A 14,645-nucleotide genomic window follows, 5' to 3' on the forward strand; every position below is an offset into this window, starting at 1 on the left:
TGAAGACAGTAATGTAATTGTTAACATAGAATATGATCAGAAATGAGCATAAATTACATGACAGCCTTAACAATAATAAAGTGCCAATATGCCAATGGTTATGAAATTTCATAGAAGGTTGTACTATGAAAATGCAGAATCAATATTTGACGCTCCATATAAAAATAGCCTAACTCTTTTAAGTCAAGAACATGAACACCTGAGCTACAATATCTATATCTATATATATATATATATATATAGATTGCTTGTCCCGTATACCTTATAAGTTGTCATAGATGTCTCTTTAATTTGTTAAGATAACTGAGAGTTTATTAGGCAATGCCTATCTTTCTTCTAGTTTCATCTCTAAATCTGCACCAAACATTTAGTGTTTAATGTCAGAACAAACTCAAATACACATAAGTTTACCAAGCTACTCCTAAAGAAATTCAATCTAAAATAAAAATGATCTAAAAACTTAAGCTAAAACATTAGAACCTGTTTGGCATTAGCTTTAGTTTTTAACTTTTAGCTTTTAGTTTTTATGTCTAGCTTTTTAAAATCTTCTTTTTTTTTTTTTTTTTTGTATTTTCTCACTTTTTCAAAATTTTCAAGATAAAAGTATATTTTAGCACATTTATAGCCAAAAGTTTTCAGCAAAATGCTAGATGAGCTGTATATGGAAGTTTTAAGCCTTATTGAAGGCTGGTTACAGAGGACTGTGCTCTCGTTACTGGTGGAAGCATGCAGTGAAACCTAATAGGAAGAGGAAAAACAAGTGTGTTAACACTGATTCTAATGTGATTATGACACCATGCTGAAAAAATGTGCTTTACCTTACTGTAGCAGCAGATGAAAAAAAATTGGTTTTGATAGTTTGATAGGAGGATCACGTAGTGATACCTCTTCAATTTCCTTCAATGTTATCAAGCCCTTTTAGGCTTCAAAATTATTGATTTGAAATTGACTTATGAGGCGTACGATCGATTTTATTTCTATGATGCTTTTCTTATGAGCGTTCAAGAGGTTTGCTCCAAATTTCTTATTTCATTTTTAAAAATTTCTGCTATTGCATATTTCTTTCCTAAGATGCATATATGTCAGAAAATGCTATTTCCATTGCGCCACTTAAATATATTTTGTAGACTCAAAATAATGAGAGAGAGAGAAACTCAAAATAAGAATTAACAGTAATTGTTTGGTTTTGTTCGTTTGTTCTACAACTATATGAGCCTACAATTAATTTGAGGTATGTTTTTATGTTTTTTTTTTCTAGAACTTTTAGGCATTTGGGCTATAATGTGTCTAATAATATTTGTATGCTTGCAAATCATTTATTCTTTTTTATATCCAACAATACCAATTCTTTTTTCATTTCTTCTTTCTTTTCCAGCAACCAAACAGAAGGATGTGGATGTGGATGTGGATGTGGATGTGGGATGTGTATCTTTGCGCTTGGGGCAATGACGCAGCTAGTGAGGTTCTAACCGAGGCGTGTCTATTGCTGGTTGAAAACAGAGGGATGTGCTCCACGTAATTTGACACATATTTGTATTTTATTATCAAGAAGCTTGCTGAAAATCAGAAACCAAGAAAATAAAAAGAAACATTTTCCATGAAATCTTAAACAAACAGACTAGTCTATCCATTTGTTTCTGCCCATATTTTCTAATGTTTGGGACCTTTGGGTAGGCAGAAAATGCAAGTCAATGGAAAACGAAAACAAGCCAATATAATGAAAAAATTCCACTTTTTAGGATCATGAAAATGTTTTACAGAATATTACATACTTCACAAACTACCACAAATAAAATCCATTACACAAAAACTCTTGCAATGCTGACTTCTCTCTCTCTCCAAAAACCGAATGTAGCCACAGTTGACCGGCAATTGACCGATAGTTGCTTTTGCTCCAAATGGCTTTTTGGCCCACATCAATTTTTAGCATAAATACCGAATTTGGTTGGAAACTGTATTTTTTTTCCCATGTTAAGGTTAAATTGTACTGTACCAGAAAAAGTGCATGATGTGAGATCAACTTTGAGATAAAAATCATAAGTAATGTGAAGCCAGAAATTTTTTCCAAACACATTTTTAAATCAGTTTTGTTTTATTTTATTTTATTTTTTTAATTTAGATTTTTACAACAGCTTAAACTTATGGGCTCTAAAATCATTTATACTTGATCATCGTTTTTTCATTCAATTACTAACTTTAAAAACTTGAATTATTGAATTTTTCTAAACTAATTACATAGCCAATTTTTCACTTAAAAACGTGTAAAATATAGTTTATGTGCAATTAAATATAACAAACAACTTAAGTGTATTTTTTGTTATTATCTTTAACGCTTCAATAAAATAATTGTACAGTACTATAAATATATGATAGAAAAACATAAAAGAATAACACAATTTAATTACTTATTAAACCATTTTTGTCAAATTTAAAAATTTAAAAATAATATAAAATAGTAGAACATTAAAAAAATCCAAGCTACAAAGTACAAACCACTAATCTAATACACTGGAAAAAACAGTGGGCGTGATCTACAAGCTAAATAATAAAGTAATAAACACTACCTTATCAATAGAGAATTTGACCAAGCAGAGATATATCTTCGTCAAAAGAAAAAACAGAAGTTTTACTAATGCATCGCCTTAGGGTACATATTATTGAATAATTCTTAAGTTTTACAAAATTTTTAAGATATTATTAAATAATTTTAAATTTTTTAAAAAAAATTTCTATAAAAAAATTTCTAAAATAAATTATTAAGGATATGCATTAAAAAGAGAGAAGGAGAGATACTGCCATAGATGTAGTAGTTCCTAAAAACGGCATATTAGGTCTCCTATAGTGACGGTTTAGTACGCCTTTTGACAAATCGCTTGAAAAAACGCTTCTATAAAATTAGTACTTTTATTTATTTATTTTTTTTAGTGGGAGGTCATCAATCTTGACTAGATATATTTAATTTTTCCCCTTTTTCAAGTTAAAAAAAGGGATATATATTAGAGATAGTTTTTTTTAAAAATTTTTTTTTATTTTATTTACAAGGGATTGTTGATTTGAGATTTGTTGTAGACTTTTTTGGTGTGTGAATTTTGAGGGAAATTACACTTTATCACCTTAAATTATATACTAAATTACACTTTGCACCCTAAATTATTTTAATGCACACTTTGCACTCCATTGTTTAGTTAACGGTTAATTTAAACAGAATTTAGACTCATTTGCAAGTAACATGACAACTGCAATAACCAAAAGATCAAATTGCCCCTTATTAACTATTTTATAAACTAATATGGTCCGTCATTGTTACGCATCTTCTTCCCCACAGTCTCTTTGTCTCTCGCTTCGCTCCCCTAGTCCAAACTCTTGCTTTCATCAACTACAAAGTTGAACTTTGCATCAACCAAAAAAGGTAAGAATATTAATTTACAACTAAAAAAATGAATGAACACCACAAGGGTAAAGTCATTTAATACCACTTTCTTCATTGTACAATAACCATAGCTCCTTCCAAGTACCAACAACTCCAAATGCAAAGTTTAATAACAAACAAAAAGCCTAACTTCCATTTAATTTGTTGCAAACATTTTAGGCTTTTTAGCTCTCCTTTTTGAATTTTTTGTCTTCTGTGTCAAAAAAAAAAAAAACCTAATTAATTTCCTCGAAAGCAAGGAAAATACCAAAGAATTCAAGACTGGGTTTTCTTGAGCATATTCTAAAAGCACTTTATTTTCCTTTCTTTCTTAATTCTTACAAACACAAATGCCTCTCCACACCATGAATTACTATTTCTTCCTTAAATAGTCTATTAAACCTAGTTTTTCATTGAAAACTTTTCTGGGTATTTTCCCATTGAGGCAAATAGAGCTTTAACAAGTAAATGGTGTTTTGGTCTTTATACAGTGTGTCACCAAACCAAAAAAAATGTAAGGCATGTAATATTAATCTTTGTTTAACTTAACAGTAAAAGTAATGTTAGAGTACAAAGTGTGCATTTGAATAATTCAGAGCGGAAATTATAATCTAATGTATAGTTTAGGGTGGTAAAATGTAATTTCCCATAAATTTTGAGTGGCTTTTTTATCAAAAAAAAATTTGAGAAGCAATTGGGCCAACAATGGGTCAGATGTTGTATTTTTTTTTAAAAACTTTGTTTCTGTATATATTTTGGGTTTATCCTAATGAACTTTAAGGCTTAAGAGGGAGACCAAAATGAATTTTAGCAGGTTGCTAAACCAATAATATATATTTTTTTAGTGAGTTCCATGCAGACTATTAAAATCTCAGATTGTTGAATAAAAGATTTGAGATTCAGTTTCCCGCTAATACTAAAAACTAATTGGTGTTTTAGACTGATAATAAAGAGGTATTATTAAGAGTGGATGTTATAAATTGAGACTCTCTAAAAAAAAATCAACAAATGAATATACATACAATTTGCATCTAATTTATAAGTTTGTTATAGCCGTAAACGAAACCTTATTTTTATTTTTATTCTCTTTTGTGTTTTTTTGCGCAGGGTATAATGCACTATTATTTGGTGTGCAAAGTGCGCTCATTAGTATAGTTTAGAGGTAAGTGTAGCGTTGAATATAATTTAGAGGGATGAAATGCAATTTTCCCTAAAATGCTTCATGTTTTATAAAACAAAAAGATCTTGCCAAAAACAAGGGTGAGCTGGGAATGTACTATTCGTAACTATAACGATATTTTGATTGCCTACGTGGCAACAACATGATTCCAAGTAGGGATGGCAATTTAGATCCGGCCCGCGGATACCCGGCCCGGCCCGACCCTAATGGGCCGAATTTTACCCGGCCCGATAAAGAATAGGGTCGGGTCCGGGTTTTATAAAAAAATCTGAAACCCGACTCGAAACTCGCTCCGGATAAAAACCCGGTTATGGAGGATAAGACATTTTGTAAGAATTTCTTAGTCTTTTTCATTTGTTAGTTGGAGGATAAGACATTTTGTAATTTCTTAGATTTGTGGGATTTATTTTGTAGCTTTTTAAGTGATTTGTTGATTTAAAATCTTAGTTGTGATTTATTGATTTATGATTAACTTATAATTTGGTTTGATTTGGTTGCCCTATAATGTGGCCTAAATGCCAAATTTTGGCATTTGGGCCATGTTAAATGGCTTAAATAGGCTTGAATCTAGGGAAAAAATTTAATGGGCTTCAAAAACAAAAAATTTGTTGGGCTAGATTTGGGCTCAAGAAGATAAACGGGGCCCACGGGGCCCGTGGGGCCAGGCGGGGCGGGTATGGGCCCCGGGAAAAAAACCCGATTAATAATCGGGCCGGGTCCGGGTTTCGGGTCTTGGTCCGCGGGTCGGGTCTGAGTATGCAAAAACCCGGCCCGAACCAGACCCGTTGCCATTCCTAATTCCAAGATGATGGACCTATAAACAAAAAAAGACAGAAACATTATTCAATTGACTGAAAAAATCCAAAATAATAATAACAATAATAATAATATTCTAGAATCCGGAACCTCTGAAAATAATAATTAGGGTGTTCGTGGTGCAGTGCGGTTTGGTTTTAGGTCATTTTTAGCACTATACTTTGCGGTGCGATTTAGTTAAAACCATAACTGCACTGCACTTTATTTTTGCAGTCATGTGTGGTGCAGTGCGGTGCGGTTTAAAGTTTAGCCAAAACCATAACCGCACCGCACCTTATTTTTGCAGTCACATATACAGTGCGGTGTATAAGATGCAGTTTGAATGATTTGAAGTTGGTATATTTTTCAAATTTTGGGCTTTTTTATCCAGCCTAAAACTAATTTTTCCCTTTGTTTTGGTCCAAGTTTTAAACTATTGAGATATTTTTTCTTTATTTTGGGCTGGCTTTCCTAATCAACACTTGATAGGGTCATCAAACTTTTTTTTTTGAAAATTAGGATTATTAAACTATTAATAATATATTTAATATTAAAAATAATTAAATATATTAATATATAGAAAGGGTGAGGTGTGGTGTGGTTTGTGCGGTTTTTTTATTATAAAACTGCAAATCGCATTACAATACGCAGTGTGGTGTGGTGCGGTGCATTATTACTTGTGGTGCGGTGTGGTTATGTCATTTTGCGGGCGGTTTTGGTGCAGTTTGTGGAGTTTATACGGTTTGGTGAACACCCCTAATAATAACACTAAGTTTTCTTATGATAACCCATAAAGGCCACTAATTTTGCTAATTATAACAAGTCAGGTTAACGAGTACTTTTAGAGTAATTATTAATAAATAACATTAGGAAAGTTTTGATACTAATTTTATAAAAAATATAAAAAATTATCAAATAAATTTATTGTTTTGTCATTTTTTTCATAAATTATTTCTAAAAGTAGTTTCTAAATCAATATTTTTAAGGCTACTATTAATATTTCCCAATTATAATAACCAATTAAGGCTATTATTGGGGTTTTTCTTGATAAAAACTCCTCCGATCCTCTTTTTCTTAAAAACAATAAAAAAAATTTCTATACCGACTTCGTGTCCACGTTTGATGGAGTGAGACACTATATGCATATATAATATATCCGAGTGTCATCACTTTTACATTTTCCAAAACGAAAAACCACACGATTCTAAAAAAAAGATAAAGGAAGAAGACATTTCTCACTCTCACCACAACCACAAGCCACCGGTGGCGGCCGTCGCAACCACTTGTCGCCTCCTAACCTGAACGTTGTTCTTTTTATATCTCTGTTCTTGATCCTCATGGCAATACCTTCATTCATCTCTTTCACCTCACAAGTACTCACGCCACTACTTGTTCAAGTGTTGAAAACCAAGCACGGCCTTAGGCTAGTCCTGCTTATTGTTTTCGTCACTGTCTTTGTTTTCCTCACCATCATCAACAACAGTGAAAACACAAGCTCCTATAATAGAAATGATGAACATGCATGTAATAACAGTGGTGGTGATCTGCTTTATCACCACTACCAACAAAGAGAAAGTAAATTGCAGCCCAAGACTCCTCCTACTACTAAGGAGCATATACAGAAGAGTGTCGAAACCATTCTAAACCCTCAAAAGCCATCATCTACTGCAGCCCAGAAACCTCCGTTACCGGATAAGAAAGTGAGATCCAATAGAGTTGATGATGATCAGGATGTGATGAGATCAGGTACTTCATCACCATCACCACAAGCTGGTGCCCACCGCCGCCGGAAACCTCTGTCGCCACTTAATGGAAGCAGTTGTAGTAGTGATGATGAGATAACGAGCTCAAGAAGCGACTCACCATCGTTTATTCCATTACCACCACCATCACCACCTTTCAAAATTCGGCCACATGAGTACACAACCTATGTTTGGGTACACAGCGATAATAGTTCAAGTTGTGATTCAGCAGACTCAATGACTGGTAGCCCTGATGTTAACGTCAAGGCTGAACACTTCATTGGAAGTTATTGGAGAAGTTAAAGCTGATTTTGAGAAGCAAGGGAGAGGGAAGGCTAATCCAGCTAGGCTGAGAAGTTCGAAAACCAGGCGCAAGAATGAGAAGTAGTATTTTAAACTCTATTGTTTTCTATTTGAACTTTAGCTGTCTTTCTGTGTTCTTCTGTATATGAGAGAGAGTGGTATTGGTTGGCATGTTACAGAAAATAATGCATTGTCTACCATTGTATATATGTGTGAGTCTTGACATTATCACATTATGGTTTTCGAATAATATTTGAGTTGGATTTTCTCTATGCTTTACTTCAAATTCATAGTAAAAGAAGGATGATGCATACAGGTGGCAAAAAAATGCTTCAATTTAATCAGGCCTTTTCATTGCTGCAAAAATGCGAGATGACAAAATTCAATGGATGCAATATCACTAATGGATAGCTTTACCACATATCATAATCCGCCATGCTATGATTGATTTATATTAAGTAGATTCATGATCTTATATAAATGTGTCCAAATATTCAGACATTGGTTTGGCAGTAAGTAATCAAGTTCATCATTCAATTGAGCACTAATGTCAAAACTCAAACAGCTTCACTTGTCATGATTAAATGCAAGCTATCAAAATCGAAGGACCGAACAAAACCAATTTCAAGATATGACTAGTTTCTTGGACATAACATGAGTAATTTGAGGGTGATTGCACTGATTATGATGAATTTCATAATTATACTAATGCAATCATACTTGTCAAGTGAGGAACATTCCCTTGAGTGGTGAAATATTCACAAAAAATAATATTAATTTTCTTGCTATGTTGAAATCGCCCACAGAATTAAAGTTATTACAATACAATTTATTCAAAAGACTGACGGCAAATTTGGTCCAGGGATACTAATTAAGTGTGCATAGGTGGACAGTGCGCAACAAGGCGTCTGTCCCCTGAGCTTGATATGTACAATTCCAACTGCTATGTATCTAAAGTACTATTTCTGAGTCCAAACTACACTTATCAATAAATAATAGTTGTGACATATCAAGCAGCATGGAGTTTATACCGAACTAGTCAACCAGTGAATCATAGCAAACCACAAATGCATCACTTGTACCATTGCTATCCAGCAAGGCAGAATTGCTTACCAGAGCGAGAATGTTGATAATGAAACTATAAAGATCAAGTCCTGATTCTTCTGCATTTATCTCAAAAAAATAAGCTTCCAAAAATTGTTAAATTCAAGAAGAAACCTTCTACGTCGCAGATGACATTCAAAGCTAGGAGTCACTTCCTAACTCCCAATCATAATACTTTCCAATTTATATCCATATACGAACATACTCCAAATTATTTTCTTAATATCAATATGATAGTATCAGTCAAAATTAAAACTCATAATGAAGATGTTGAGCTTGAAATGCATACCTTCAACCATCTCCATGCTACCTCACGACTTTCAGAGCTTATTCAGGAGAGCATGAAAATAATATCTTGATTTTGAACCTACAAGGATATAGAGAAGAAGCAACGGTTAGATTGGAAAGGAAGATGAGGCTGTTAGAAACCATAATTTGATATGCACAGCAAATACCTCATCAGACAACATAAAATTTAGGAACTCAAGAACTATACTTGGGTCTGGACAATATGCATTACAACCTAGATAAGGATCAAAGGAATGGCATTAAATATAATTAGCTTTCACCCACAAAAGAGTCACAGGATATTAGTTCAAATATTGCTAATTCTTAAATAATAAAGGTGGTTCCTTCTCTTGCACTATATCTGCTTCAGTAGGGACTCAAACCCATTCCTATTCATGGTACTAGTGTACGAAATTAGAGAAATGTAAGCAGCCTGTAGGGCATATAGCACTTCTGTATATCAACCTTGAACAGGCCCCTACGAATGAGGAAGTGATTCAGATATACAGGTAAGTGTCAGCTGACGGTAGGAGAATTCCCGTCATTCAGTAATATCTGAAAGAGCTAGATTACTTCTTTGTGACTTTTATCATGGCCAAAAGTAACCAAATCCAGAAAGACTTCTCCTCTCAATAATGCACTTAGATGAATCTCTCCATAAATGGATTCCCAGCCAGATTTTCTGCACAAAGAACCAAAAAATATTTGATATTTAAGAGTATGAAGAAGCTTACATCACTCTATAACCAAAAGTCAGTACATATATGACAGTAATTTATACATGATGCACAATTGGCTGGAAAACATCATAAAGATGAAGATATTCATTTTGAGAGATAGGTACTCCTATATTTGAAAATATATATGTAGGTCATATTTTTGCATACATCTCAGCCTTAATCAAGAAACTTGCACACCGATCAACAAACTTATCTCCACTCAAGTAAGCAATCATGTAGAAGAGGTTCCGAATGATATCTAACAACCAGTGAGTTGGAATGAAGTCAATGGCATTTTAAAATGTATAGTATTTGTTCTTACACTGAAGAAGAGGAGGAATGTTGATGAAAATTTGTTTCAACTCATTCACTAAATCTGGGATGGCATCACCAGAGATCTCCACAACTTTGTAACACACCTTTTGCATGTACGATTTAAGAAGTTCAAGTTCTGGTAAGGATTTAGTGAAAATGGTAACAATATCAAATAGATGTTATCCTTACAATAATAGTTTTGATAACACAATCAAATCAAGCTCTTTTCTGTATACATCCATAAGGAAAGCAATGAAGGCAGTGGTTGATTGCAAGCCTCACACAGCGCATGTGTCATCCAAAACACCTAAGAAATTGAGACTCAAAAGAGTTTTATACTATTTGACAGTGAGTGCCGAGCTTATAATGGCAAAAATCAAGAGAAACCACCAAAGAACAGGAAAGATGTCGCCTTAATAAGCTACTATGCAGTCTTAAGTCTGCCAGTTCCTTTGCTGAACTCTAGTCACTGGAATTCTGCCCTGCTGTTACACCCAACCAATGAACTAGGCACAAAAATCAGAAATCTAGCATACTTCACACTAGGTGATCATGCCAAATTTCCAATATATGTGGCATACCTACTACTACAACATATGATACAGTTATTTATTCATTATAAGACATGGTACATACCAAATTTATCTGTCTCTGCAATTAATCACTATGGCTTTCCTAAGTTGAGCTGCAAGGTAATTAACCCTGTAGAAATCACTCTGCTCAATATTAACTTTGACCCATAAATGTTCATCACAGTTCTCTTCATTCTTTGTCTTAAATGTGTTTGAAATTTGGTCGGGAGAATGTACCAGTTCAGATACATCCAGTTTTCGAGGATTTGATTTAAAAAGGAATGTCTTGCATTTGTAGTATGAACCAATGGAACAATACATAGTCCATCAGCACATAAATTAGTTAACAGGAATTACAATTGCAGATCCTAGATGAAATTTGTAGCTCATGTTTGCTTATTAATCAATAAAATACACAACGCATAAATAGATTCTCAAATCATACCACCCACTGGAGCAAGAGTTTCTAGAGAGGAAAAAACCTAGAAGGCGTTACCTGGCACAAGTATCATGAGGCCTAAGTCACACTCCAAGCAACATGAAATTTTTTAGCACACCAACCAATCAAAGACAATAACAGAATTTATTAACATAGACTGTGATCATAAAAGAATAGAAATTACATTAAAAAATAAGAGATCCAAGAAAAGATATGAATTACAAACCAATGACATTAAACAAAAAATTTCAAACAGTAATCACATGTAAAGTTTAAAGGAAATCTATATGAATTATAGTAATAACATCCACATAGAATTTTTACCAAGAAAATATGGAGTCATTGTTTGGTGCTACAAATAAAAACAACCAACTCTAGAAGTTAAGAACATGAACAATCTCACCTGGAACATGTCAGCTCCAAGATAACCCTGCAACATTTGAATAACAATAGATCCCGTTTTGTAGCTGATGGCATCATATTTCCTCAATTGAATGAGCATGGTGTTCCTCCACTGAAAATATGCCAAACAGCTTGTGAAGAACATGGTTGAATTACATGCTGAAGTTATGCCTTATATAGCAAATTGCCAATAATTTTCTCTTTTTTAAAGTCATAATTGGGACTTAATTAAGATATACTAACAAATAATGGTGATGCAATCTTTGAAGTCAGCTTATAAAAAATTTAACTGCACTTTCACCTCCCTCCTACTGGGTAGAACTCCACACAAACAGATGACAGATCCCCACGTTTGTGCACACACAGACACATAAACTGTGTCAATACATTTACTTTGATGATGTTAATTGCAGTGCTTGAAAATTCAGTACAACAGACCATTTGGGGAGCAGTTTGCGTTTCATAGCTATTTCTCATCATTGATTTTATCACTGCATTCACTAACAAGCTACATAATTTAACATGCATAACTGATATGTTGCCACTTAACAGAAAATTCTAGCACAAGCTTTCACTTACCCCACTTGAATGTGATTGCAGTGTATCCACACATAGGCCACCAGTTGTTGCCAAGGAAATTAAGTCAATATTTTCCACACAGGAAACATGCTGTCAGTGGCCATATAGCTTACCCGGAAATTTAAGATCAATAGAGATACTAAATTCAGAAAATTGAATGCAATGGCCAGAAAAGCAGTAGCAGAAATGTAAGACGACTCGATTTTACCCATGTTACAAATCACTCATTAAGCCATAAATGACTCCACCATTCAATTGTTACTGGATTTCCAAACCACTGATGAGCTACTTCAAGTGAAACAACAAATGTGAGCTGAAAAAACAAGAAAATGATTTAAAGATTACATATAAGTATTTAGGAAATAAATGAAGAATCATATTACATCAGTCAGGCAATTATGTGTTATTTGCTTCCAGATTTTTCTTAATGGGTTGGTTGCAGTCAGGCAATTATCAATAGTAGTCAGTTATTCTATAATGACATCTTTCGGGGTTAAGAAAAAAGAGTACTGTTCTTCCCTTTTATGTGTCATGATTTATGAATGGGGAAATGATGAAAAAGTATAACCAAAAGTCTTGAAATTGTATTTTTTGATAAGCAGGAGCTGCTAGGCCTCGGAGTAAATTCCTAAAGTTTTGGGAGCAAAAAAAAAAAAAAAAAGAAGCTAACAGGGTAAATAGATCTGTAATTTACAATCTTCTTCTTGGCAACTGGAGAAAGCAAGCCATCATAAAGTAGCCCATTTTCATGATTGTGATCAAACCATAACTCTCCATAGCCCCACCAGAAAATTCAGGGACAGTAACTATATCCAGTTTTGAAGTGGGTAAGGAGTTCTGAAGTACCTAAATGATTTCATAAACAGGGAGGACTAGCATTATCACCACAGAGAACTTGAAAGAGTCTTCAACCAAAGAAAAAAAGAAGAAGACAAAGTTTAGTAGCTTTTGATTACTTGTCACCTACACAGTACACTATACACTGGTTTTTGGGGTAGGTGGACGTCCATGGATAAAGGACGGCTGGTTATCCAAGTGATTTAGGTATTTGTTCTGGGTGCAATCATCTAGTTCAGAGAAGCTAAATTGTTCCTTCATGTTTTAACCAATCGATTGAAAGAAAAGATGGAAAGAAAAAAAGAAATTCATTCTGTTCTTTGAGAGGTCAAAAAAGAAAGTATTGAAAAGTTCACCTTCCTTTAAACATTAGATTTTGATTTAAGTAACTACAAGATTGAAGGGCATAAAATTCAAAATCTCAACATGAACAAGAAAAAAAGAAAGGGGAAAGTATCAAGTAAATATGTCAAGTTCCCTGACAGAAACATTTAGAGCAAACTTCCCATTTCACTCTTTCCAACAGGACAATATACACGAATCTTGATACCTGCAAGCTAATCGTTTTATACACCCCAAAAAAGGGGGTAATTGAATGAGCCTTTGCCTTATATGCATACCATCAAATGTTGTTTCTTCAATATGATCAAATAAGTAAACAGTTTTAATATTTTGATTAAGCTTTTTATCAGTAATTGACATCCTAGACAATGCCGTCAACTCTGATGGCACATCTATTCTGATCTTGATGGTGGCCTTCAAAGAATGTATTTGTAATTCCTGAGCACCAAATAAAAGGGGGAAAAAAAATCAAGTTTCAAGGTAATTTAAACCTCATAAGAACAGTATTATGTAACTCTAATCAGACATTTGTGGCCACTTACACTTGTTATTCATTAATATCAACTAGAGAAACCAAAATATGAGTATATATCCTGTTGCCTATTTGTTTCATTTATATCAATTTTAGTAAACTTCTCACAAAAATCTATGATAATGTCTTTTATAATCTGTTTACATGATTAAAACTTCTATCTTACTGGTTGTTTCATATAAGTATGTAAAAGTCACTACTTTCTGAAAATGGTGAAGGTGCAAGTAATTGTTGTAAATTGATTTAAGGCTCTTAATAAGTGGAAAAAGCTTAGTTATTTCAAGGGTAAAGGGGAATTCTCAATTATGCATACCTTAAGAGCAGGTTCATCCCAGCAAGGAAAGCACAACTTCAAACTGAGTAACTGCCATTTTCTTCTTCACTCCTCCATCCCCATAAGTACTGTAAACAGGGACAGAAACCAGGATTTCATCTTTAGTTGGGCTTTCCCATAATCTACAAATCAAATAGATGTCATATTTATTATCTCATTATATGTCCAATATCATTTTAACTAAAAAACCAATTAGTGTTGAGTCAAATACAAAAACAAAAATAAAAAATAAAAAGTTCATAATCCTAGACTAAACTATTGCAGCTAAGAATGGGTGTAAGATTTTTTTTAGAAAAAAATAATGATAGAAATGAATCATCAATAATAATAGTACCACAAAAGAAACATTGATTCAAGCAAGTGTAAAAGTTTAAATTAATTTACTAGACCACTAAATTTCACCCCAGAATGTAAGTCAGATAAATAGCAAACAATTGCAAATACTAAATGTAATTTAACACCATGTGAATCCCAAGATGGAATATTAAAGGGAAATGCAGTACCTTCATCCAAGTCAGTATCTTTGATTCTCAAAGGGGAAGTGTTCTTTTTTCCTATCTTCTTCTTCTTTTTTTTCTTTTTTTCTTTTTTTTCTGCTGGATCAATGGAATTCTTGGGTGTGTAATTTTCAAGGACCCAGGCTTAAAACATATATAACCATATATATTTCCATTTTTTTTTTTGAAATTGGGAGGGGGGGGGGGGGGGGGGGTCAAAATACATTGTTAATTCATAACATGAAAAAGCCCAAGC

At 33.4% G+C, this 14,645-nt stretch overlaps 1 long non-coding RNA gene and 1 pseudogene across 1 annotated transcript; one reads left to right on the forward strand and one right to left on the reverse strand.

Annotated features, from left to right (window-relative positions):
• The first annotated feature begins 1,427 nt into the window (after positions 1-1,427).
• On the forward strand, positions 1,428-1,550 carry LOC142637710 (U4 spliceosomal RNA; annotated as a pseudogene).
• A 5,037-nt stretch (positions 1,551-6,587) lies between these two features.
• LOC142637455 (uncharacterized) lies at positions 6,588-14,008 on the reverse strand. The gene is made up of 4 exons (XR_012844652.1): positions 13,872-14,008; positions 9,287-12,160; positions 8,989-9,056; positions 6,588-8,900 (listed from the first exon to the last, which is right to left on the reverse strand). It is a non-coding gene; the product is annotated as an uncharacterized LOC142637455 (long non-coding RNA).
• Between the last annotated feature and the right edge of the window lie 637 nt (positions 14,009-14,645).

This window comes from Castanea sativa, chromosome 5 (genome assembly GCF_040712315.1).
Source record: "Castanea sativa cultivar Marrone di Chiusa Pesio chromosome 5, ASM4071231v1".
Classification (NCBI taxonomy): Eukaryota; Viridiplantae; Streptophyta; class Magnoliopsida; order Fagales; family Fagaceae; genus Castanea; species Castanea sativa.